This window comes from Nipponia nippon, unplaced genomic scaffold (genome assembly GCF_047370975.1).
Source record: "Nipponia nippon isolate SJK-2023a ecotype South Korea unplaced genomic scaffold, ASM4737097v1 scaffold_5, whole genome shotgun sequence".
NCBI classification, from domain to species: Eukaryota; Metazoa; Chordata; class Aves; order Pelecaniformes; family Threskiornithidae; genus Nipponia; species Nipponia nippon.
In genome coordinates this window covers 70019665-70042672 of record NW_028262369.1, presented here as the reverse complement: position 1 = coordinate 70042672, position 23008 = coordinate 70019665, and the positions used below count along the sequence as shown (strand labels likewise).

Here is a 23008-nt window from a genome sequence, read left to right as displayed (position 1 = left end):
TCATAAAACAGACGTTAAAAAATAAAATATAAAACCGTACCAACATCGCTTGGGCAGCAGCTTGCCCAGGGAGAAGGGAGCAGCCGGCAGCTGTCTGAGCTCCGTGTCTGCTATCGGAGATGAAGCAGTTCGATAATAAGCTGATTTCCAGTCGAAGTGCTGTTTATTTGCCCGCAAAATGTGCAAAAGGCTGATGCTTGCCAGCATTGTGACAGCTGTATTTCATAAATGTAACTGCAATAACATGCAGCCCCTTTCCCAAGCTGCTCAAAAAATTATGTAATTTGGTTTTGTCTTTTCCGGGGCAGTTGTTCAATATTCAATAGCATATTGATTGGATGTGTAAAAATGGGAAGCCTGTGCGATCAGGCAAACAGCAGTAAGTAGAACAACTAATAGGGTATCAGCATATTAGTTCAGATGCTAAGGAAGACAACCTCAGAAGTACCCAGGCTGAAAACTGGGCCCCATCAACATCAAAGGGAGTTCTGCTATTGACTTCAGTATTTTAAGATTTCACTCCTCCTCTTAGAACTATTTGTTCAGCAGAAACATGGCTTTTAAAGGGGGAATTACCAATCAACATATTATATTCTTTCCCGTTCATTGGATTGTTTACCAAGAGCTGTAAAGCTTCCTGCCAGGGTACATTGACTGTGTTTTAGAGGGGCTGATGTCTTAACTGATTAAGCTTAGAAAAATCAGACTCATAAAACGGCTTTAGACAAAGCTTATGTCAAGCCATTTTTCTTGTTCATTTAAATAGAGAGTAACTGGCAGAAAATCTGCTAGCCCAGACCCGATTCTCACTTTCAAATGGATTAGATATTCCAGTTTCAGATTTGTTTCATACCGTTTACTTGATGTGTGTATCAGAGGGATCAAAAACATTAATTATTACTGTGTTAAATTCATGCCCAGAATGTCCGTTCTTTATTAGCACCTTGATGAGCATTCACGTTAGGTGCTGTACAAATACATATGCTATATATATACAAAGAGCACTCTATTCCAAAAGGTACATTTGACCATTGTTTCATTTGTGCATTCCTCCAAATAAACCTGGTTTTCTGTAGCTATCAGAACTTCTGTATGTTTACTAGGTCTCTCTTTTCTTATGAGGAGAAGTTATAAAAGCTCATGAGGCTTTACAATTTTAATCTCACACCTTTGTCAATACCATACCTGCTGCACTATTAGGTACTAGATTTGCTGTTACAGTTGTAATAATTTCTTTCTGCCTCAGATCCTGCTGCTAACATCGCCTTATAAAAACTTTGTGTATTCTAGTCTATACAGACAGAATTATCAGTTAAAAGCTACTCACAGCTGACATAGAACAAGGTTCCTTAGTTCCAGAAGTGCAGGCCTTCTCTACTGCAGTTAAAACACAGGTTCTTTCACTAGCAATTATAATAAGAGGTCTCATCCTATCTTCGGGCTGTAGAGCAGTCTGTCTATTAGCAGCCAACATAAACAAAACCAGTATATTAGTGTACGTTCTTTAAGTACTGTCTAAAAAACATACACTGCCGAACTCGCACACCAGCATGTAACTGGAAATGTCTACCAGACTGAATATAACAACACGCAACATACACGCTGATACAGGATGGGAGATGCAATTGTAACTCAGTTCTTTGCTCCCCAAAAGGGCAAACCACTAAACTAACCTAGAGATTGCAAGCTTCCCTCTAGACCTTGCACAGCTGCCAAATTTCCACCAGGTGCAAAGTATAATGTTCCTTTGACTGAAGCTCTTGAAATGACCAGTTATCAGGTGTATAAACAGAGCACCTCACTGTGCTTCAGGAGGGCAAAGTGGGGTCACCTGCACAGCCATGACTTTTTAATTCAGGTCATCCCTAGCCCTATTTCTTTTTTATCCCAACAAACCTCTTCCTTGGCTGTGAAACTTTTGTCTTGTCTGGCTTAGCAGAGAGGTGGTCACACCTCTCAGCTGAATAGTATTTTTTCAGAAGAAAGCAAGGAGAAGTGCTGTATGGAAGATGGCTCTTCCATGCTTATGAGAGCCTCAGCTGCAATAAATACAATTTCTTTAGATGAATATGTTAGGGGCTGTATCGGCCCAATAGAAGTGAGGCTCCATTCCCCAGGGTCCAACCAGTAGCAAGGCTGAGCGTGTATTCTCAACAAGCAAACATGCAAACACGTGTGTAAAACATATATACACATAAACGCAGCTGGCCACACAGATCAACACAGACAGAAACACTCCACGCGTGTGTAGACACAAACAGCACCCATGGCCTCATCCTGTTCCCCTCTCTGACTGATGAGCGTGAAGGCCTCTTAGTGGGAAGTGTACATATGCACACACACACGTGTGTGTGCACACTGAAGACCCGTCCGGTAATAGGACTTAGACACTTAGTCTGTCCCATCTCAGATCTCCCCCCTTGCTGTCACCTGTACGTAAGACCCCCAAGGCCCACAGCCCCACTCCAGCACGTCTGTTGCTACAAAATTCATTGCTTCAGCAGCTTAATGCGGAAGCACCAGGCTCCCCAAGTCACACGTTTTCAACTTTAGGCTCAAACACAGGTCATTCTTATTGTCAATAGGAGCCAGATTTCATCTCACACCATTTTCATTGCTATTTTTTCCTTGAAACAATATTGGTTATAGATCACGGTGTCACAAAATAGCAGGACAGTGCCTTACAAGTTTGCTTTTATTGAAGACATATTTAAGCAAATTCCAGTTAGCAGCCCAATGAAATCCCCAAAATACCACATTCAAAAATACCCTAAGGGAGACCACATTCAGAGGGAGGATTTTCACCTTAATATTTGCAAGTATTTTTTCATTCATTCTAAATCCCAGGCACTGATTGCTTTTTTACTCATTCTAAAATGAGAGCATTTGCCTAAATCACAATTAAATAAAAAGCCAACAAGATAAATCACAGATTATGAAAATCGCATTTGAAGGAAAGAAACACAAAGACATGATAGTTCCTGCTGTCAGCTCCTTGAAGTCTTTGTTATTACGAAATTGCAAAGCATATTGCTGGTTGAGCTTTTCCCATTTGCTGTAATCTCTCACAATTTACCAAGAGAAATGAACAGGAAAACTTTTACCAACATAAGCTAGCAATTTCCTCATTACTTGTAATATTAATTTATTTCTAAAGGAAAAAATCTTATTGTACCTCTACAGATTTAGATTAAACATGACTTATTTGAGGGTGTGTACAGGTCACACTCTCTTCTATACTATGCTAATTTAAGCCTGCACTCTCACCCTTAAAATAAATGAAAATAGTCTAGATTTATGTTTATGTAAATGAGTACACTAATGCACTAGTGCAATACCTGTTGAGTATTTCCAGAGTTATTTCTTATGCTAGTGTTTTGTGTACACAATGATGTTGTTAAATGTGTTCTTACCGTTAATTTTATTGCTTTGAACTATCAGATGCAAAAGCTGAATATTCATTTGTATGTATACCTATGTTGGCTCAACTCAGGCATTTCCTTTTCTCCCTCTCAAGCAGCTTTGCACTTGCTTTTCAGTTTCCTCTCCTCATGGGGAAATGCTCCATGAAGATTCATACAGCTGCCACTGCATCACTTTAAAACCCCCTTTCTAAAACAATCTCTGTCAGAGTGCCAGTAATGTTGTTTGGCTGAGTTAAACTGTGAGTTGACACACCTATTTTTAACAATGAACTTCTGTTGTCATTGTTTCCTCTCAGCCCTGCTCCCCTCCACCTTTTCATCTCAGTCACCTGCTGCACATCTGTTATGCAAACCTGCTGACGGTTGCGATGGGCAACGCCATTCCAAAATTAATGTTTTAGATAAGAAGACAATGAGGTTTTACAGATGTGGTGGTCTGTCCTCCCATATCTTTGCTCACTAATCTATGTTATCCCAGAAATCCTCAGCTCTGTTATGAACTTCACTCAAAGCTGGTACTGGGAACCTGTCGTGCTATTTAACCCTTCCTACCTCCAGTACACCTCCCTCACCTTGTGCCCTCTCCTTACCTACAGACGAATGCATCAGCTATATCCTACTTCACCACCAAAGGAAGAGCAAAACTGTGGGTAAGGCAAAGGAGAGGAGGAGCGAGCACTGACAGTGCAGTGAATAGTAGTGATTTTATTCCAGCTCTGAGAGAGGTCGAGGTCGATAGTGGCTCAGAGAGATCCAATGGTATGGAGCAGGCCTGAGATGGGCTGCCAGGAAGCAGAGCGCTATCCTAGAGTATTACTGTGGTTACTGTGGTAGTAATAATATATTAGTGTCTAGAGAACATTTGGCAGTAGGTACTTTTAGAATGTCTTTTCTACTGTAATATTGATACATTGCCCATCACTAATTTGTACAGTGTTGAAGTCTGATCTTCGGGATTTTCATGTACTAGAAGAAAAGAAAGAGTGGATAACAACAGTTGTGAATCTCAAACTGGATGTAGAAGTGGCAAAACGGTACTACTTGTTATCTGCTCTTCCATTGCAGATATTTTCAAAATTGCATGCAAATTCTTTGAAGTTCATGGGGTAATTCCAAAACTATTCCAGGGTAGCATAGAACAAAATTTGATTTAGAAATAAATGTACGTTTCAAAATGAGAGGTCTCTTACTTGGCAGGACAATAGAACTGGTGCTTATATCTTGTTCTACAAAGACGGATATCTCTCTCTATATATATTTGTGTTTGTAACTATTGCAGTTCTACTTCTTTCTTGCAGGAATGCTTTCAGTCAGTAAGTGGCTGAAGGAGTCACCTGGTTGTTTGATATTTAGGAGAGCAGTATTAATCTATATTGACAGCCCATGGCTTATAGGTTCCAGGTTTATCTTCTGGAATCTGAAAGAAAATATAAAGAAAACAACATCATTTTGCTAAGGAGAAAGAAAACTTACTGTAATTCACAAATGCGTGTTCCTTGTGAGCCATTTAAATGTCATTGCATGCACAAATCCCCACTTTCTCATGTTATAAAGGGTTGTGAAATCAACCGACATACCTCTAGTCAACAGTGACGTACTTGTAATTGAACAGGTAATTAAGCGGATATCCCCATAGCACAGGTAAGCTCACAGCCTGAAAGGCTCAGATTAGAGGAACTGACATATGAGGTTCCATGATGCAACATGGTTTAACGAGACTGCGTTAAATCATGGAGGCCATGATGTTTGCAAGGAAATCCTACATTTCTGAAGGCATTCCTGGAGACAGAACATCACCTCCTGATGACTGGATAACAACTTCACCTTTATTTAAATTCTAAGCTGTTACCAAGTGCTTGCACAACACCTAGCCCACAAAGGTTCTTGATCTTGGTTATGACTTCTATTAATATGAGAAGTTCTATCACTGTGAAAGACTCGACCGCTGGATATCCTGCACAGAAGGAAACAGAAGTGGATGGATATGGAATTCACAGCCCCAACCTCCAGGCAGGTTGAGGTCAGGGGGTCTCTAGCTGGCTGTCATTAGAAGAGATAGGGGCCTGCAGGTTTGCCTGACCCAGTTTGTGTCCCTTTTCATAGAGAAATTTTCAGCCAAGGGTACAACACAGTTGCTCAAACTCAGGTCCGTGGGGCTTTTTAAGTTTAAAGCTTTAATTAATGGACCTTATCATACTTTGGTCTGGTGTTTCCTATTTTCCAGGCCACCAAAGCGTTTGTTTAGTTTGCTTTCTGACTGGATGTGGATTGAGGGGAGAATGGCTGCTAAACATTTGCTGGTTTTCTGTTTGATAATTGCTCCTATCCTTTCATTTTTTATTCTTTTTTTTTTTTCCTCTTCGACTTATAAATAAACAGAAATTTTGGGCAAGTGACAATGTATTAAGCAACTCCAGATATATCTACTTTTGCAGTGCCAAAAGGATGAGTGCAGTGGAAAACCTGTTCGAGTGGCTAAAGCTATTACATCAGAAAACAATGTCATCATTCCCATCTTGCCCTCCTTTCTGAAGAAACTCTTGTGTGATCATTGTTGGCTAGGACAGATGGGGGAGGGAAGTTGGCTCCTGCCTCATAGTCTTACGAAAATAAGTACTCTCCAGCAGGCTACTGCTCTGTCCTGCCAACCTCTTCTAGTGAGGGAAGTGCAAGATGTAAGAAGAGCAGACTGAAGACAGTACTCTGGAAAGAAAGACAGAGGGAACTGCAAGGGTAAGAGTATATTTTCTTGCCATTCTCATTTTGAAGAAAGCAGAGGAAAAGCACAGAGATAGTTATCCAAATAACTTCAGCGATCATGGGGGAAATTTCAATAAAAGGGCACAGTCCACCAGTTGTGGGTACCTGTTCCATCTGTGTGAGAGGGGAGATATTAGAAGATAGTGCTATGTCAAAACCAGCCAAAGTTGGCACTGTGTTGCACTTTCAGAGTGGGGACCCGTACCATTCTCAAACCTACACAACAAATCTACAAAGTAGTTGCGGTGCCTGAGATAAGCAGAAAATAGGCATCTTGCATGTTTGTCAAAAAAAAAAAAAAGGCAGAAGATTGGGGTATTTAAAATCCATTGTCCTTCTTAGGCCCCATCATTTCAGTGTCTGCTGAATGTCTCTTCTTTTCAGAAAGCAAAGAAGAGAGAGCATGACCTGAAGGGCAAGGTGGAGAGCTCTCATAAACCCAGCTGGAAATGGATTGCACAATGGGAAGAATCATTGTCAGTCTCTGCTTTTTTATAAAAATCAAGGATGTGTTCACTCAAGCAGCTCTAGGAATACTTCTCAGATCATGACACAGAAAATGAGCTTATATGAAGTAACTGGGACCTAGACAGTTTAGGTCTTTTCAGTGAATATCTTAAATTTGCACCCTTAGATTCTGTGGATGCCACTGTCAACGGTGATGCTTGCATGGAAACATAAATCTAACATGTTTTATTTGGGAGTGCTCTTGTACACCCAGCCTGTGTTCTAACTCCATGTTGTGGCAAGACCTGGATGCATATGAGCCCGTATTTCCATCTTGCTGGTTTTCAAGGAAGAAAAGAAGGAAACAGGGGTACATGGTTCAGAGTGGTATCAGTCTGGACCAGGAGCAGAGGAGAAGGGATGGAGCACACCTACTAAGTGTCTAGACATAGTCATAATTTCTAATAGAGATGCAAATAAAGTGGCACTAAAGACAAAGTCAGACTATAATCTGAAAAGTACTTTCAAGGGTTTTTAGATTAAAGGAGATATATAAATTGGAAACATTACCACTGAGGAAACAGCACAGGTTCCTCAGTTCTGGACTGTCAGTTCATGTTGCTCTGTCAACATAGCTGAGCAAATGATTAAACAAAGTGCAAAGCTCTGCTAATTGTGGTGTGTTGAAGAAAACACTGATTAGTCTATGTGCACAGTCCATTCAGATTAAAGAGAATTGAGGAGCTGGCTAGCTCACAAAAGGAATGAAAACAACCTTACCACCTCAGTAAAGACATCATCACAGGCCATGCGAATCTGCTCAACAGTCAAGGGGCTCTTTAGTGTGAAGTCCAGGGGCAGTCCTCTTTCTTTCCGTGCAGCAGCCACTGCATCTCGTATTGCAAAGAAGACTGAGCTGCCCAAGAAGAATCTGGCCTCGTCCATGCCCTGGCAGAGGAGAGAGGCAGCTGGAGAGACTGGCCTTAGAAACTGACAGCAGAGTTACATCAGCACATCTCCGCTGTAGTTATCTGAAATACACTGAATCACACCAGCTCAGTATTTGGTCATGTCCGGCATATTTGGATTCAACAATTTTCCTTGGATGTTTGAGAACTTTCAAATCAAGAAAACATCAAGGACCAGGATTTGGCTGATGGAGATAATTTTTAAATTCACAATACAGCTACACTATCAAAAAAACTTCCTGCTGGGACTTCAGTGCTCATATTATAAAGCCATGAAATAACTCGTGACTTCTCACATAAACTACATTTTCTATATCCAAGTGGATATAGATATAGTGGATCTACATGACAAAACAGAGGAAGAAAGACACCCACCCCCACTGCCCCCTTAGTCCCTCTTGCATGGATAAAGTTTGTGCTGTCTAATTTTGATAAGAAATGTGCCCTTTGTCTCTATCTATTTTCTTCATGTGGAAGACTGTTTACTCATTTACACCGTGTAAGGCTGTAAGAATATGGAGTGGACTTTCTTCTGAAAATTCCCATTCCTATATGTACTGGTTTTTGCTGGGGTAGAGTTAATTTTCTTCGTAGTAGCTGGTATGGTGCTATGTTTTGGATTTGTGCTGAACACAGTGTTGATAACACAGGGATGTTTTAGCTATTGCTGAGCGGTGCTTACAGAGTCAAGGCCTTTTCTGCCTCTCAGACTGCCCCACCAGCGAGCAGGCTGGGGGTGCACAAGAAGTTGGGAGGGGACACAGCCAGGGCAGCTGACACCAGCTGACCAAAGGCATATCCCATACCATATGATGTCATGCTCAGCATATAAAGCTGGGGAAGGAAGAAGCAAATGGGGGACATTCGAAGTTATGGTGTTTGTCTTCCCAAGTAACTGTTACAGGTGATGGAGCCCTGCTTTCCTGGAGATAGCTAAACGTCTGCCTGCCAGTGGGAAGTAGTGAATGAATTCCATTCCTTATTTCACTTTGCTTGCACATGCGGCTTTTGCTTTACCTATTAAACTGTCTTTATCTCAACCCACGAGTTTTCTCACTTTTACCTTTCCAATTCTCTTTCCCATCACACTGGGGGCAAGTGAGTAAGCAGCTGTGTGGGGCTGAGCTGCCTACTAGGGTTGAACCACAGCACGGTGTCATACCCCCTTTAGATTCAAGGCTGGAACAGTGGGCGTTCCTGTCTTTTAGTAGCCAGAGGCCTACGGTCCCCTTTAATTCTCCTTTTATTTTGAGGTTCTTTGTTTTTTGCTCTTATTTTGAGGCTATGAACGGTGCTGTATCCTAGTACTGGGTGCCTCCTCAGAGGATGATGTACCCTTAAAACAGAAAGAATGGTGCTCTGCAATGGCTAACAGAAGAACTGGGCTCTATTCCCATACCTGTCACATGTTTCCTGTGAGATTCTGTAAAGTCACTTAGTCTCTTGTTTCATGACTTCTCTGCCTTTAAAAAGAATCATAATATTTCCTTCTTCCATCCCTTCTCCTGTCTAGGCAGTTTAAGCTCTTCAAGATGGACTCTTTCAATTTTGATGTACAAAAAAATTTCAATTTTGATTAGGGTTTCTAAGTGCTACTGTAATACCAATGCATCATAGGAAGAAAATTAGTCCAAAAGCTCAGAACATCAGTGTTTCACTGTTTAAGTACAATTTGTTCCATAGATGAAACAGAAGGGGGGGGGGGGGGGGGAGCAGGGGGGGCACAATTCTACCATACACTACAGTCACTTACGGTTTTGCAGCAGAATCACCTGGTGTGATTGGAAACGGTTAGTTTGGCATGTTTACCTTGGAAGAATAGATAGCAATTGAGAATTGAGTTGTGTGAATTTGGCAGTAAATAGACACAGAACTGCTCAGGAATGTCACAGATGGCAGGGATCTTATATGTATCTGGGCCAAGAGTGAGCTGCTCTCCTTCTGGGGAAAAGAAGATTTCTTCTAATGTATAAAGACCAACTCCCTGAATGAAGGACCCTTCAATCAGAGCAAAGAATAAAAGGTAAACTTTTACATCTCATTCAGTCATTTTAAAAGATCATTCAGTCATTTTAACAGATAAAAACATATATACAATTAGACTTACTTTTTAAGATTACACATGAACTGGCATCTTTCCTCCCAAAAGTAGAAATTAGCCAACATAGACCAAAATAGGACTAAGCTGTCCTCATCTGACTTATACAAATATTTTCATTGGCTCAAGTTCTACTTTTCCTTATTCCTGGCTAACCTCACTGTAACTAGTACAATTACCTCTGATTTGCTTTGTCAAAATTGCCGAAGAGAACTGAGTCAGATCCACTGACTTCAAGCTTATTGCTCACAGGAACTCCAGTGAGGAGATATTTGCCCAGGGACTATGACATAAAAGGTCTGCTCAATCTGATATTTGCTTAAAAAGATTTGCAGATAACTAATGAAATTTCCTCTAGAGAAAAATCAGACACAAACATATGATAGGTTGGATATGAAGAGAAAATAACAGGCCAACCTAAAGTAGGAAGGAACAACTGCTGAGTAGACACCTTGGCTATGACGGTGACGTAAACACTGGTGCATGGTGAACATAGAATTGAACTGCTAAGAAAGAATGATTTGACAAATTTGGCAATCCTTGAATGTGCAAAATGAACATGATCTTTTAGGCAAAGGGCAAATATATCAGGATGAGCCTGTAAATAAGCACGATAAGAAAGGCTTTTAAATGTAGGTAATAATTTTAGGAGCATTTCCTTTGACTCTGCAAAGAAATCACAAATATTTTTTACACTCTGATTTCACCACTACTTTCTTATTTACAAATTATTAGTGAGTGACACCACTTTTGTCACTATTCAATTTGTCTGTAGACACAGGTAGTTGAATCCATAATACAAAGCTATGGATATAACAGACCTTTAAAGAAAGGTCTGTTCCATCTCAATAGCTTTTTCCAGTACATCACAGCTGAAGTCAACGGTGCTCTGCAGCTGGTTAAGATTTAGCCCTCAGTCAGTAATTCTGGGGTAGAGTAAATTGATCAGGAAAAAGTCATAAGGAGATTTAGGATGCTAATCCTGTAAGACATTTCCAAAGTCTGTTGGATTTGCTCTTCTCATCGCTTCTGAGAAGATGAACAAGAAGTAGAAAACTTAACCTAGTATTATTTATAGCTGCAAATAAAACCAAATACTAGTACATCTGTCAATCCAGCATCCTTGAGTGTTAATGGATAGCGTCTCATAGGTTTTGGTGGCTATTAAATTGACCAATAACAGCAATCACTTAGGCACAAAGAGGAACATTCACTAACTTCTAATATAAAGCAAAACTATGGAAGTTCGTACCTGTCCTATATCTATAGCTGGATTTATGCTAGAACAGGCCTCCATGACAATGTCTGTTCTGATGTTCTGTTAAACAATTAAAAGGTGTTATAAAGTTATATTTAAACTACACAACAACAAAGGGATCCTAAACAATATATATGTCTCACACATGAAAGATGTGTCATCACAAGTATTATAAATGTATTCTGAAACATGAAAGCTACTTGAGACAGGCTGTGTTGATGGGGAGTTCATCTAGATAATGCATTTTTGGTGGTTGTCTGAAACTTGGAATGTGATGTGCACATCCCATGAGTAACAGGATGGTCATGAATTCAAGAACGGCTTTGTTGCTTGTTCTCCTGTAGAAACTGAATTTCTTGAAGTGATGTTTAGCCACTTCCTATGCTTTGCTGTGAGTGTGGAAGCACAGTCACCTGAACAGGAGTTCCTTATGTAGAGGAGGGGACAGCGAAGAATGTCTACTGGGCTGTTCTTATACAAGGTCCAGTGGCTTCTCCTCCTAAATCCCAGCCTGGCATAGTTTGAGGAGGTTCACAGACTCCAGTGATTTTGGAGTATAGCTCCACATGGTCTACTAGTTGTCTGGCAGTCACTGCAGCCAAATGTTCTTCCCCAGTAGCCAGAAGACATTGGATGGCCTCCATACAATGCTGCTGAGAGCTGTCCCTGCACTAAATCCCCTTTGCAACAGGTCATGCTATGTGACTGTGGCTTCATCTGTTTTAAATGTAAATCTGTTAAAAAGGGGACTGTAACTAATGATACGGTCTTGTTGTTGAAGACTCAACCTGTAGGGAGATGTTCAGAAGGTCTAATTGAATTTCAAAGCCATCATATATCATATAAACATTAGACCTTCTTTATTTTCTGCTGTTCTCATAGTGTTTCTTATTCTTCTGGTTAACATCAGACTTCTATAACAAGAACAGGATGAACAAATTATATTGTAAAGGGCAGCATAGCCATTTATTGTTCTGCTGACATTTTGTTGAGTACATCCAACAGACTATGTCTCTATTCTTAGTCAAAAGAAGCAAAAGAAAAAAAAAGTCATTTGAATGTAATGATGGTGGGAAATTCACCCAACTCTGCTTCAAGTTCACTGTATTTTTTGACATTACCTTTTGGGCTCCTGTCAAATGGTCAATTTCTACTACAGAACATGCAACTCTGAAGAGAAAATATGGGAACTTATGGCCTTTCTGTGTGTCCCAGTTCATGTTTGTAAAATAACCTCTGGAGGAAGTAAGAACATCCCTCAGATTAGAGGAATTTAATCAAGATATCCCCCGCACCCTATCCTTGTCCTCGCTGTTGAGACCACTACAGGAATCATATGACGTGATATATCATAAACTCTCTAAGCTAACTATTTTCATAGGACCTCTGTAGTCAAAGACAATCTAGGGAGTAGCACCACTGATAAATATATGTTGTGTGGAATGATTTGGGAGGATAGGAGGGTTGCAAACCATGATGGCTGTGGAAAAAAATTCCTTGTATGCCTCCTGTGTCCTACTGTATTTGACCTTGGAGAAGAGTCTGTGCCTCAATTATCAAACTAGCTAACTAAGGATGTAAAGTTTCTCTGAAATCAATATGGGTTGAAGAGAAGAATTCCTCTGGTTAAACACTGCAGTCTCTGATCCAGGCAACTTCTTAATGGTTTGTGTGCTGCATCTGATATGGCCTTGAGAAGGCTGAACGGGGACAGTTTTATCCTTCCTTCAACTTATTGACAAAGTAGCACCACTGATGATGAGAAATTAAAAAATACTAATGGCTTTCCTTACTTGAAATAGCCAGTAGCTGAAAGACTGATGCTTTGCTTGTGAGCTTCACTGATGCGCAAAAGGTATACTCATTATTAAAGAGAGAACATTAAAAATTCTTTACCTCATATTTAAAGAAAAAGTGAAACTTAAAACATTTTAAAGAAAAAAGAGCCCTAAGTAAAAGCTTTACATTCCCTCGTGCCCTGGACATATCTTTAGGAAGGGACACATTGCCAAATCTTGAAAGTTGGCCAGATTTACCAGGACATTGTGTTGCACCACTTCCTTTTGCACTGTTTATTCTCTTCCTCTCCTCCAGTTTACTTCATGCAGGGAGGCCCCTTCCTCCCTCCAGAACAATGGCAGCTTTCACTCTACACTCATGGGTTTATCATAATTTGATAGTAAGAAACAGAGGGAGGTATTTACCCAGTCTTCTCATTTGCCATTAGGATTGTCTCTTTGTATAGGGTCCAAATGCTTCCAAAGGATTTGACAAGCACCCTTGGGAGGAAGAAGGCTGGAAGAAGGTTGAGCACCATTGACCAACCCACAAACCCAATCTATCTGCTGTTTTCAAACCAATAGAAGCTCTTTCTTGGTGGTTAGTTTGTTAAATTCATTCTGAGGACTGTAACTCTGTTCGTTTACCTACAATTTCTTTACTCTGCTAACTGCCAGCTAGAAAGCAGCACTTTGTGAAGAGTGGTATCTACTCGAATGTAGTTGAAGTATTCATACACAGGGCTATCACTGAAACCAGCAACAAAAAGAAGATAAAGGACCTAACTCTCCTCCTATTTTGATTTACTAGATAGAAAACCACGGGCTTGAATGATTTATTCCAAAATAAATGAAAGAAGAATTGGTCCCAAAGCATTTAAGTGGATAAAGGTGTTTCAGTCTGATTATTAAAAAAAGTACCTGAAATATACCTTACGCTAAATTTTCCTTTAAATTGTGTTTAAATACAGAATAAAGTGAAGATCCATAAATTTATCTAGTGGCAATCTAAAAAACCTCCACATTTGTAGAACTGATACAGTAAAGTAGAAAAAAGCGATCCTTTTTAACAGTGCTCTGTAATCTGCCTTGCTTTAAACTATGCATGTGAAATAAACTAGCAAGAAAGATTTTGAGACAAAAGAACTGCAGGCAGCTCAAAAACAAAACAAAATTATGAATCCTCAGAGGGACATTCATTATTTAACAGAATCACTGATTATGTGAAAAAACAGTAATAAGTCCAACCTGGACTGCTCTTGCATTGATTTCCATTCCGACTGATCCTGCTATGTATTTGCCATTAGGTACAGTTGTTGTGCTTGTTTCACAGAAGTGTGTATATTACAATTTGTAACAAAAGTAAACAAAAAGATATCCAGTCCCACTTGAAGATGCAATGTCAAGTCAGGAATTCATCATGCCATTCATCTCTCTCTCTATATACACACAGAGAAATGACCTAATTCAACAGTAATACTATGACTAAGACAAATCCAGAAGTCTTCCTTAACAATTATTCTGTAAAACAAATATTTTATAAATAAATTCAGGTAGTAAAAGATAAGCTAGAACAATGCAATGCAATACTATATGTTTTGCCTCTAATTGATTGCTCTTTCTAATCAGGTTTTGGTTACATATGGAAAACTTAATAAAATGTAAAAAACAATTAATCATTCGTCCTCATGGAGTTTCAAATCTTATCTTTATATTTTATTTTCTATCTCATTTGAAATGGCTTGGTTAGTTTGTGTTCTCACTTTATTGTTTTTCACAGTGTTCTAATATTCAGATGTTCATTCAGCTCATTTTGAAGGAGTGGCCTCATTTTAGCTCCAAAATGACCTATTTGGCACATAGTTTTGTTTATCGCTGTTTACACCAGAAATGCATAAAAATTATCTGATGTTATCATTGGTGTGGGATACACTACAAAGTTGAATTTTCAGCACTTTAACTCCCTCTGCAAAAAAACATTGGGTCATTTTTGCACGTGGTCTCTGTGCCTTAGCTATCCTGTAACAGTGATGTTACCACAAAGATGTTAATCTCCTTTCCAGGTCTTGAAAGATCACTTTGATTACAGCTTATATTTTTCCTAAGTTTTGTCTTCATCAATAACTCAGAAGCAACAACCCAATATTAAACTTAGCTTTCTTATGTCTATAGAATTTGCCCATTGTGCTTCTTAGTGCCATTCATCCTTTTGGCTCCATTATCTTTCTTGTTGTATTTTGTTTACCCTCAGATGCTAACTCACCTGTAACATCCTAGTGTGAATTCCTTGTCCCAGTTCGGTTCCACCATGAGTGACTAGCACAGACCCATCTACATAGATATGGACGAGACCTCCAGCCTAAAGAAAAGCCACAGAAACTCGGTAATTTTCTTACTGCACTGAACAAAGGCGCATAAGAAAAAGAACAAGGCAAAGACAGATTTAATTCACAAGAATCAGTATATTATTGAAAGGGAGTGGAAATTCTCCAGCAGTCTGACAATAACAAATTTCACTGCTCTAAGACAGGATAGACTCTATGAGCTAGTAGTTATTCACAGGAGTTCTGTAGGGATCACATGAATTAGTTCAAATAAGAGAAAAGCATATCTTCTTCTCATGAAACTGGGTGAATTAAGAACATGCTGGCTCTAGCTATAATGTATGTGTAGCCCCAGATACTATTCCCTCCTCATCCACAATAAGAGAAGGATAGAGCAGAATTTGAACCTGGAATCAAAGGCATTTTGGACAAATGGCAAACTATCTCTTACTATGAACATCTACAGAACTTTTATTTTAGAACAAATGACAGCAGGGTTGTACTCTTGTTTTTCTGAAGCTGAAGGATTAGTGCTAGTCCTTTTTGTTTGCATGTATCCATACAGGGTAATAATAAACTGGTGTTCATAGTATGTAATTTTGATGGAGCAATGACACAACTGCTCTTCAATTCTCTCTCATAGACTGTCAAGAGGATGGCTTAGAACCTGATTCACTTTCTGTTCATATTTTGGTGCAGTCTTGTGTCAATAAATAGCTATCTTAAACAGGGGAAATGCAAGAAGCAGGTGGGAATGGAAGTAATGAACTTTCATTCATGGTAAAATCAGGAACAAATAACTTCCCAAGGAATGGAGGTGAAAGAAATCAATCCCATACAAGCCATCCACTGCTATGAAGGAACAAGTGGATATGGAAGAGAACTACAAATTCTGTAAAGAGATATTTCGCTGTAGCATGCAATCAGCTACCAACACTCAGAGAGCAAACAGTAGAGCCTGAGAAGTGTTGTGAAATACAGTGCCTCCGGGACATCTTTTTACTTGTTATTAATTCTACATTGAGAAATAATGGTCATGCAATCTCTTTGGTGCCAGCTTGCGACATTTGCAATCAGCTAACATTTTGCTGATGTCAGTTAGAGTCTTAGCTGACAGAGACAGGATTAAACAATAAATCTATTCTCTAAGATTTACATCTAGCTTTTTGGAAATTCAGTGGAATGCCTGAGCTTTATTTTGAAGGCTTTGCTGAAATGGAACTGTTACTTATGCCTTTTTTTGACCTTTTGTATCAGATGGATTGTGATCCCTAGATGTTTCTTTACCATGAGAACATTGTTGGAAGAAATATATTAATGTAATATACATGAAATATATTAACAGTGCTATTTCAGATAACCAATAGCTGAAACCAAAGGAAACATAAGCTTTTGCCACTGTCAGTAGCTTTAGGACTCATAGACAATTCAGTGAGAAAACAAAATCTTGACATCTATTTTTACCTTCCCTAGCAGTAGCCATAATCTCAGAGATCCCTGGTTAAGAGGGATCTCCACTGAAATGAACCATGAGCCACATGCCCCTTTCAATACCACCCAACAAAGCTTGGGGCCTATACAGTATTTTATAAGAAGTAACACTCATCAGGTCCTTTGAGAATCCCAATTACAAAAATATCTTTAATAACTCTTGAGTAAAAATTGTTTGCTCCAAAGTTATACATAAAGCATACATCCTATTCAATAGAAATACTTCTTGTAGCTCAGGGGCTCATGAAAGACTGTAAAAAAAAAAAACCCATCAAACTCCACACTTTTTTTTTTCCCCCAATCGCCTAACCCTAACCTTTACAATACTCTGGAAAACAGTATCTGCACCAAAACTAAACATAATGCATGCCTCCTTTCCAAAACCTACTCTCCTCCAAGCTCAGATGCTAATGTAACTTAGGAAATCAAACTCCAGAACATTTCCTCTCAAAACCAGTAACCTTAATCTTGCCTAACTTCTAGAATACTCAGGTAACCAGTGTGTGTGCAAAATTTAAAAAAATGCTAGAACTTCCATCAGAAAATCTTATTGCTGTTGTCTATCCATGACTCAGCAAACTCATCTTTGCTTGTTTTCTTTAACATACCTCTAATGCTAAGCTTGGCCTAAGCAATTCTTGATAAGTGATATCTGAATCAAAGGTTTGAAATATATGTCAAATATAAGGCATGACCCAGTCCTCATCATAGCTTGAAGGTCCATGTAATATTTAGAAAGAAGACAAAGTCCTGTTGCTTTCATTTTCCTAGGGACGTAGATGGGTTCCCTAATGCAAATCTAAACCTATAATAGGGATTCTCAGTCAAAAGATGACTGAACCAAAATGAAACATAAGCTAAATGCTGCTTTTCCAAGACAACTATCATAGTACTTCAGGGACCCACGCAAGTGAAAGAGAAAAAAATAATCACTTTTTATTCAAACCTTGACCTTAATCCTGGCCTTAGGAATACTGTGGCACTTTATTCCTTGAGCAAAACTAGACATAAGCCAGGAATGTCTATCAACTGCAGCCCTCGTCTTACCCCTGGTACCTGTGTAAGACTCAAGAAAGAATCAGGGTTCTAATTTCTTCTTTTTCCTAAACTTTACCGTAATGCTAATAGTGCCTGAAAATATTGCTGGTGTCTCCATCAAAACTAAACAGAAGACTTCCCTTCATTCTTTTCAACCTTCCCAGGTGCCTATGGAATAACTCAGGGGGAAAACAAACATCTCAGCCCTTGTTTTCTTCACTTTGTTTCTAACTTTAACCTTAACATTACCATCAGTGATATCCAAGTAATAAGAATCTGCATGAAAACTAAATATAAGCCTTTTCCTTTTCTAAAAGCAAGGCTTATCAGAATTTTTAATTTCATAGATGATTCAGCAAAAAACACCTTCCTTTCCTTCTTTTCTTTATTTCTACCTATATCTGCAACCTAAATCCTAGTATTAATAATGCCACTGTTATCAATATCTGCCAATAACCTATTAATAAATAAAAATTAAAATAAACTGTTTGTCACTTAAAACATCACCATCACCTCAGACTGAGAACAAAATTGGTTATATTAGGCCTATCTTCAAATGCGTCAGGTAACAGCTATATGAAATATCCCAGCCTGGAAGTTTTGGGTGATTGATATACACATATGCAGTAAATGCAATTACACAGACCTGTGACCCCTGCGGGACTGAGAAATAGACCACAATTCTCCTTCCACTTTTTCTGTAACCACAGTCCTAATATTATTCCTAGTATCAAATATCTATAGATGACCTATATGTGCTATAGCAGCTCTTCACTCAGCTAGCCCTCATCTTAGTTCCTGAAGTCCATGCAGGGCTTGTTAATAAACCAACTGTTTAACCACTTTTCCACAAACCACAATCCTTCCCCTAACAACACATTTTATCCTAGATTCAACCATAATCAGGTAATGGATACCCAGAAGAATATGAAATACATATGCTATAGACATCCGTCAGTCACAATCCCATTCCTTGTCTTACGGTTAATACAAGATTTAACCAAAAAAGAAACTTTCCTCCTTTCTTTTCCCAAACCAGTTCTAAACCTAGTCTAATCATAACCAGAATCTAACAGTATTGTGAGCAATATCTTCGGCAAAATAAAAAATATAACCAGTCTGTCCCAGAAACAGTCATCAGCCAAACTCTACAACTCATGCAAGAGTCAACAGGAAAACCGACTCCTCAGCCCTTCTTTATCCAAACCATATTGAACCGTAAACCCTGTCCCACAGGGTTTTAGTGTGCTCAAATCATACACCAACACCAAAGAGAAGGGTTTTTCCCCTGCTACTGCTAGATGCCAAGCTGACTTCAGTGCTAGCATTGTTTACCCAGTTATTTTTAATTTAGAAGTCAAAAGGAAGACTTTTGCTACCAGCTGAATCTGGCATTACCTTGCAGGGTGGCTTCGTATCTGAAAAGTGGCTTGTATACAATTCTGATTTATGTACTTGTCATCTGAGGATGGGGTAGGGCTGATATTAGCAGTATTTTGGAGTAAGAAAAGTGGTGGATAGCTCTGCTTTTTCTGGATATTGCATGGGCTGTAGGAAGAGGACGATAGCTGTTATTTTGATTCATAGTATCTTTCAGGGTGGTCTTAGGACTGGGGCAAGGTTGGTGCTGGATTAGGATTTCAGAAGAAGAGGCGTTTGGTTTCTTGCTGCATCTTGCTAGTCAATTAAATGATTCTGATTTGCCCCAGAAGAAACTATTACCCAATAATTGAGCAAAATACCTTCTCTCACTCACTTTATATTTTCCAAAGAAAGGGTGCTGTCCACCAGTAATTAACATATCCATATTTCTTTCAAGGGCAAAACTGACTGGACACTTGGTCCTAAAGTGAACATTAAAAAAATACACTTTTATTACAGCCTATTCATGCAGATTGCAAAGACATTACATGTACATGAACAAAGCAGAGGAGATGAGCTTTTCAGTGGTTTCCCTTTAGCTTCTCAACAGGGTGATGCAAGTTCCATGAAGCATGCACAGGACATGGCAAAGAAGCCAGAGTAAAGGAGAGATGTGGCACAAAGGCCTGATGTGAGCACACCTATGTATTAGGATAAAAAACACTTTCACTGAAGATCTAGAGTGAAATTTAAGCCACTGTGCCTGGGAAAGGCCTGAATAGTTGGGATTTGTACAGATCAGCCCTGAGACAAACTGCATGGGGTCTTTGTTTTTGCTCTCAGATAGTAAATGAATTCCATTGCCAAAAGCCTAGAGAATTTTCAAGCCTCTATCCAAGATTCACTGCCAAAGAGATAAGAAAGATGATGTCGTCAAGATAACCCCCCAAGTAGGGTTCAGGACTGAAGTTCCCTTTTCATTCAGTCTTGTCATCTTTAATTTGTTTTAGTTAAATCAGTCATTTTATTTAGTTAAATCAACTTACTTGTCTGCCACTGCTGCAATTACAGCAAAGAGTGAAGGTTTAGTAATCTTCCCACTGAATGCTCCACAAACACATTTCACATATCACATAATTTTGTTGGACTGGAGGTTTAAAGCTGAAGCCACTAATTCCTGCAAAAGTGAACATCCAGGATTTTACTGAGAATTGTTACTTACCAAAGTACATTAAAAAACGCCTGTTTTCCATGGTTAACCATATATTAAAAGCTAATAGGTTTAAGAATCCTGGGCAGAAAACTAGAGTTGCTATAGAAACAAACAAACAGATTTCAAACAAGTAAAGATGCTAATGAAAGCACAATCTTGTCTTTAAAGAATAGTGGAAATGTAAAAATAGCCCCATAAACTAGTTTGATTATCTGATGCCAGATATGATAAACTCTATATAGAACTGCAAGTTTCACCTGCAGTTCGAGATAAAGTGTCTCCTAAAATATCAAGCTGAATGGAACAGAGTGATTGTTTACAGCACACTAGATAGTGTAGCTAAAATACAGACAAACCATTGCATTCTGAAAATATCTCCTCTGACAGTGCTTTCAGAGGTGTAAATAGAGATTTAACTTGCTGGGCTGACAGGGAAAGCTTAAAAAATGCAAGCCAGTGATGAATTGCAAAAGCTAATCCTAAACATGTAGAAATTAACATACATACATTCTTTGAAACTGTTGTTTTCTATAGGCCTACAATCCAATTCTGATGTTAGCTAGGACGTGTTAACCTTTTTTTCACATAATTTCATATGATTTGTATGTTGTTATTATTTACATATTCATTTATCACTATTTATACATGATTAGCACCCCATCATCATCAATGTAACTACTCATATGAGCAACGCAACCTGTCTGAATACTCTTTCTAAAGCTGAAGACACTCATTGCTGCAAAAAAGTGATTGTCCAGGATTGTACTGAGGATTCTCACTGATTTTAGGAGGATTTGGCCAATATATCTAAGACAGAATTAGCCTTTTCTCAACAAGAAGATTACAGCCATATTATCTATCCAAGATACCTCTTGTTCATCCCATAGTAACACTGCTCATTTGCATCTGCACTGCATTGGATAGTACAAATAGCACAAGACCTACTGTTACATTCAGCTTCATCATTAGTAGTCACACCTCTTATTTTCATAAAAAGAATCAGATCAATTAATCTGAATTGGGAACACCATTAGGGAGTTTCAAGAGAAGCACAGAAGACTGAAAGCAACTCCTGGCCATGTAGTTCAGCTTTAAGGTTATTTAGGAAGGTAAGAAACAGGTATCATTAATACTTTGTTTTACCTGTACGCCTGTTGCACACATGTTGACACATATACCATCCATTTCTTTATCCTCCACTCTTGGAATAACAAGCCCACTATTTGTTTCCAGATAAAAATGTTCCTGTCCTCCCATGTGCAATTCACCTCTTACATATGTAATTATAGGAAAACCTAAGCTGGGTTTCAAATGAACTGCAAGGAGATTTATATTTGCCTATATATATATATAGGTATATATGGCAGGGGAAAAGAGTTTTTTCACAGAAGAAAAGCAGTTTCATTTATTTTTTATTTCTTTGTATCTCAGTTTTACACCTTCTGGGACCTGTGTTTATTGAGAGGAAATTATTCAATCACTTAATCCTTGTATAGCTTTTTTTTTTTTTTTCCCCTAGGATAAGATTAGTATCAATTAAATATCTCACACTTTTTCTTCTTTAGAAGGTTACATGTCTTCTGCTATAACAGGATTATAATTTCTTCTGAATCATTCTGTCAGGGAAAATACAGAAGAAATTCCTTTCTTATCCTCTTTCCATTAGTTTGCCTTTCTCCTATTACACTTTTTCTACACATTTCTACCCAACACTTTACTTTTGTACCATTTCCCTTACAGAGAGGGAAATCTGTCAACACAGCACACCATAAAAGCTAAGTCTGTAAATTCTCTGTCTTAACTTGGGTCTGACAATATTTCCCCAGCAGTTATTCCTGAAACACATGTTCATGCAGAAGTAGTAGGAATCAGAACTGAAGCCACTCGAGGGTGACATAACATTTGATGGGGAAGAATTGGAAAAAGTCCAAAGAGGAGCAGAAAAAAATCATCAGAGGTCATGAACCTACATGGAGAGACTGACAGAACTGAGGAGGCTTAGCCCAAAAAAGTGAAGGAAGACATGAATCTTGAAATCCACGGAAGGCTGCTGCAAGGAGGCAGAGAATAGTCTGTGCTACATGCTCACAGTAGAGAGAACAAGAAGCATAGCAGTACTTAAATTGCAGCAAATTGTTAGCAGTGAGGATAATCCTTCTAATCATAGGAATGGTGAAGCACTGGAAAAAATCTCCTGGGGAGACTGCAGAGTCTGCATGCTCGGAGGTCTCCAAGAACAACTTAGATAAATCTGATCATTCTTTCAAGCATGATACAGATAGAATTGATGTTGGAACAAGGAAAAGGAGCTGAAGGTCTGTTACGTTCCCTCTTGTGATCACGCAGGTGTCAATTCATGTGTAGTTAGTATTCAGTGAAGAGAAAAACTCAGATGCAGATATTTGGGGAGTGCTAACAGCAGAAGGTAGGTGTGATAATATATGTCATGACAGGACAAACAGAAAAGCATACATGAGTTGTCTAAGCATTTATAAGATGCCCACTAACAAATTTCAGAGCTGCATTCAAGTGTTCAAAACACAGAATTAGGGGAAATATTAAAACTGACCAAGCCAATGTTAAGAGAAGCATATCTTGATATCATATACCTCAATTTTAATAAGTCTTTTTACACTGTCCCACAGACTACTCTCATAAGCAAGTTGAGAAGTACAATCCAGATAAAATCAGGGATACAACTGATTGAAAACTGCACTCAGAAAGCAGTTTACAGGATTGGATGTCAAGCTGCGAAGATGGTGCATGTAGAATCATAGAAGAGTCTCTTAGTCTAATGTTACCCCATGGTTGCTTTAATAACTAATGAGTAAAGTACAAATAATATC

At 38.8% G+C, this 23008-nt stretch overlaps 1 pseudogene across 1 annotated transcript in view; it reads right to left on the bottom strand.

Annotated features, from left to right (window-relative positions):
* Positions 1–2791: 2791 nt before the first annotated feature.
* The window catches only part of LOC104010255 (aldehyde oxidase 2-like), a 44979-nt pseudogene continuing 24762 nt past the window's right edge, over positions 2792–23008 (bottom strand). The window contains exons 21-33 of the transcript XR_015698740.1: positions 21306–21430; positions 19996–20126; positions 19344–19431; positions 14994–15093; positions 14881–14900; positions 13983–14087; positions 13161–13235; positions 12750–12802; positions 12078–12192; positions 10952–11016; positions 9410–9606; positions 7413–7580; positions 2792–4842 (exon numbers count right to left, since the gene is read on the bottom strand). The product of XR_015698740.1 is annotated as an aldehyde oxidase 2-like (transcript). The remainder of the gene's footprint in view (positions 4843–7412; positions 7581–9409; positions 9607–10951; positions 11017–12077; positions 12193–12749; positions 12803–13160; positions 13236–13982; positions 14088–14880; positions 14901–14993; positions 15094–19343; positions 19432–19995; positions 20127–21305; positions 21431–23008) is intronic.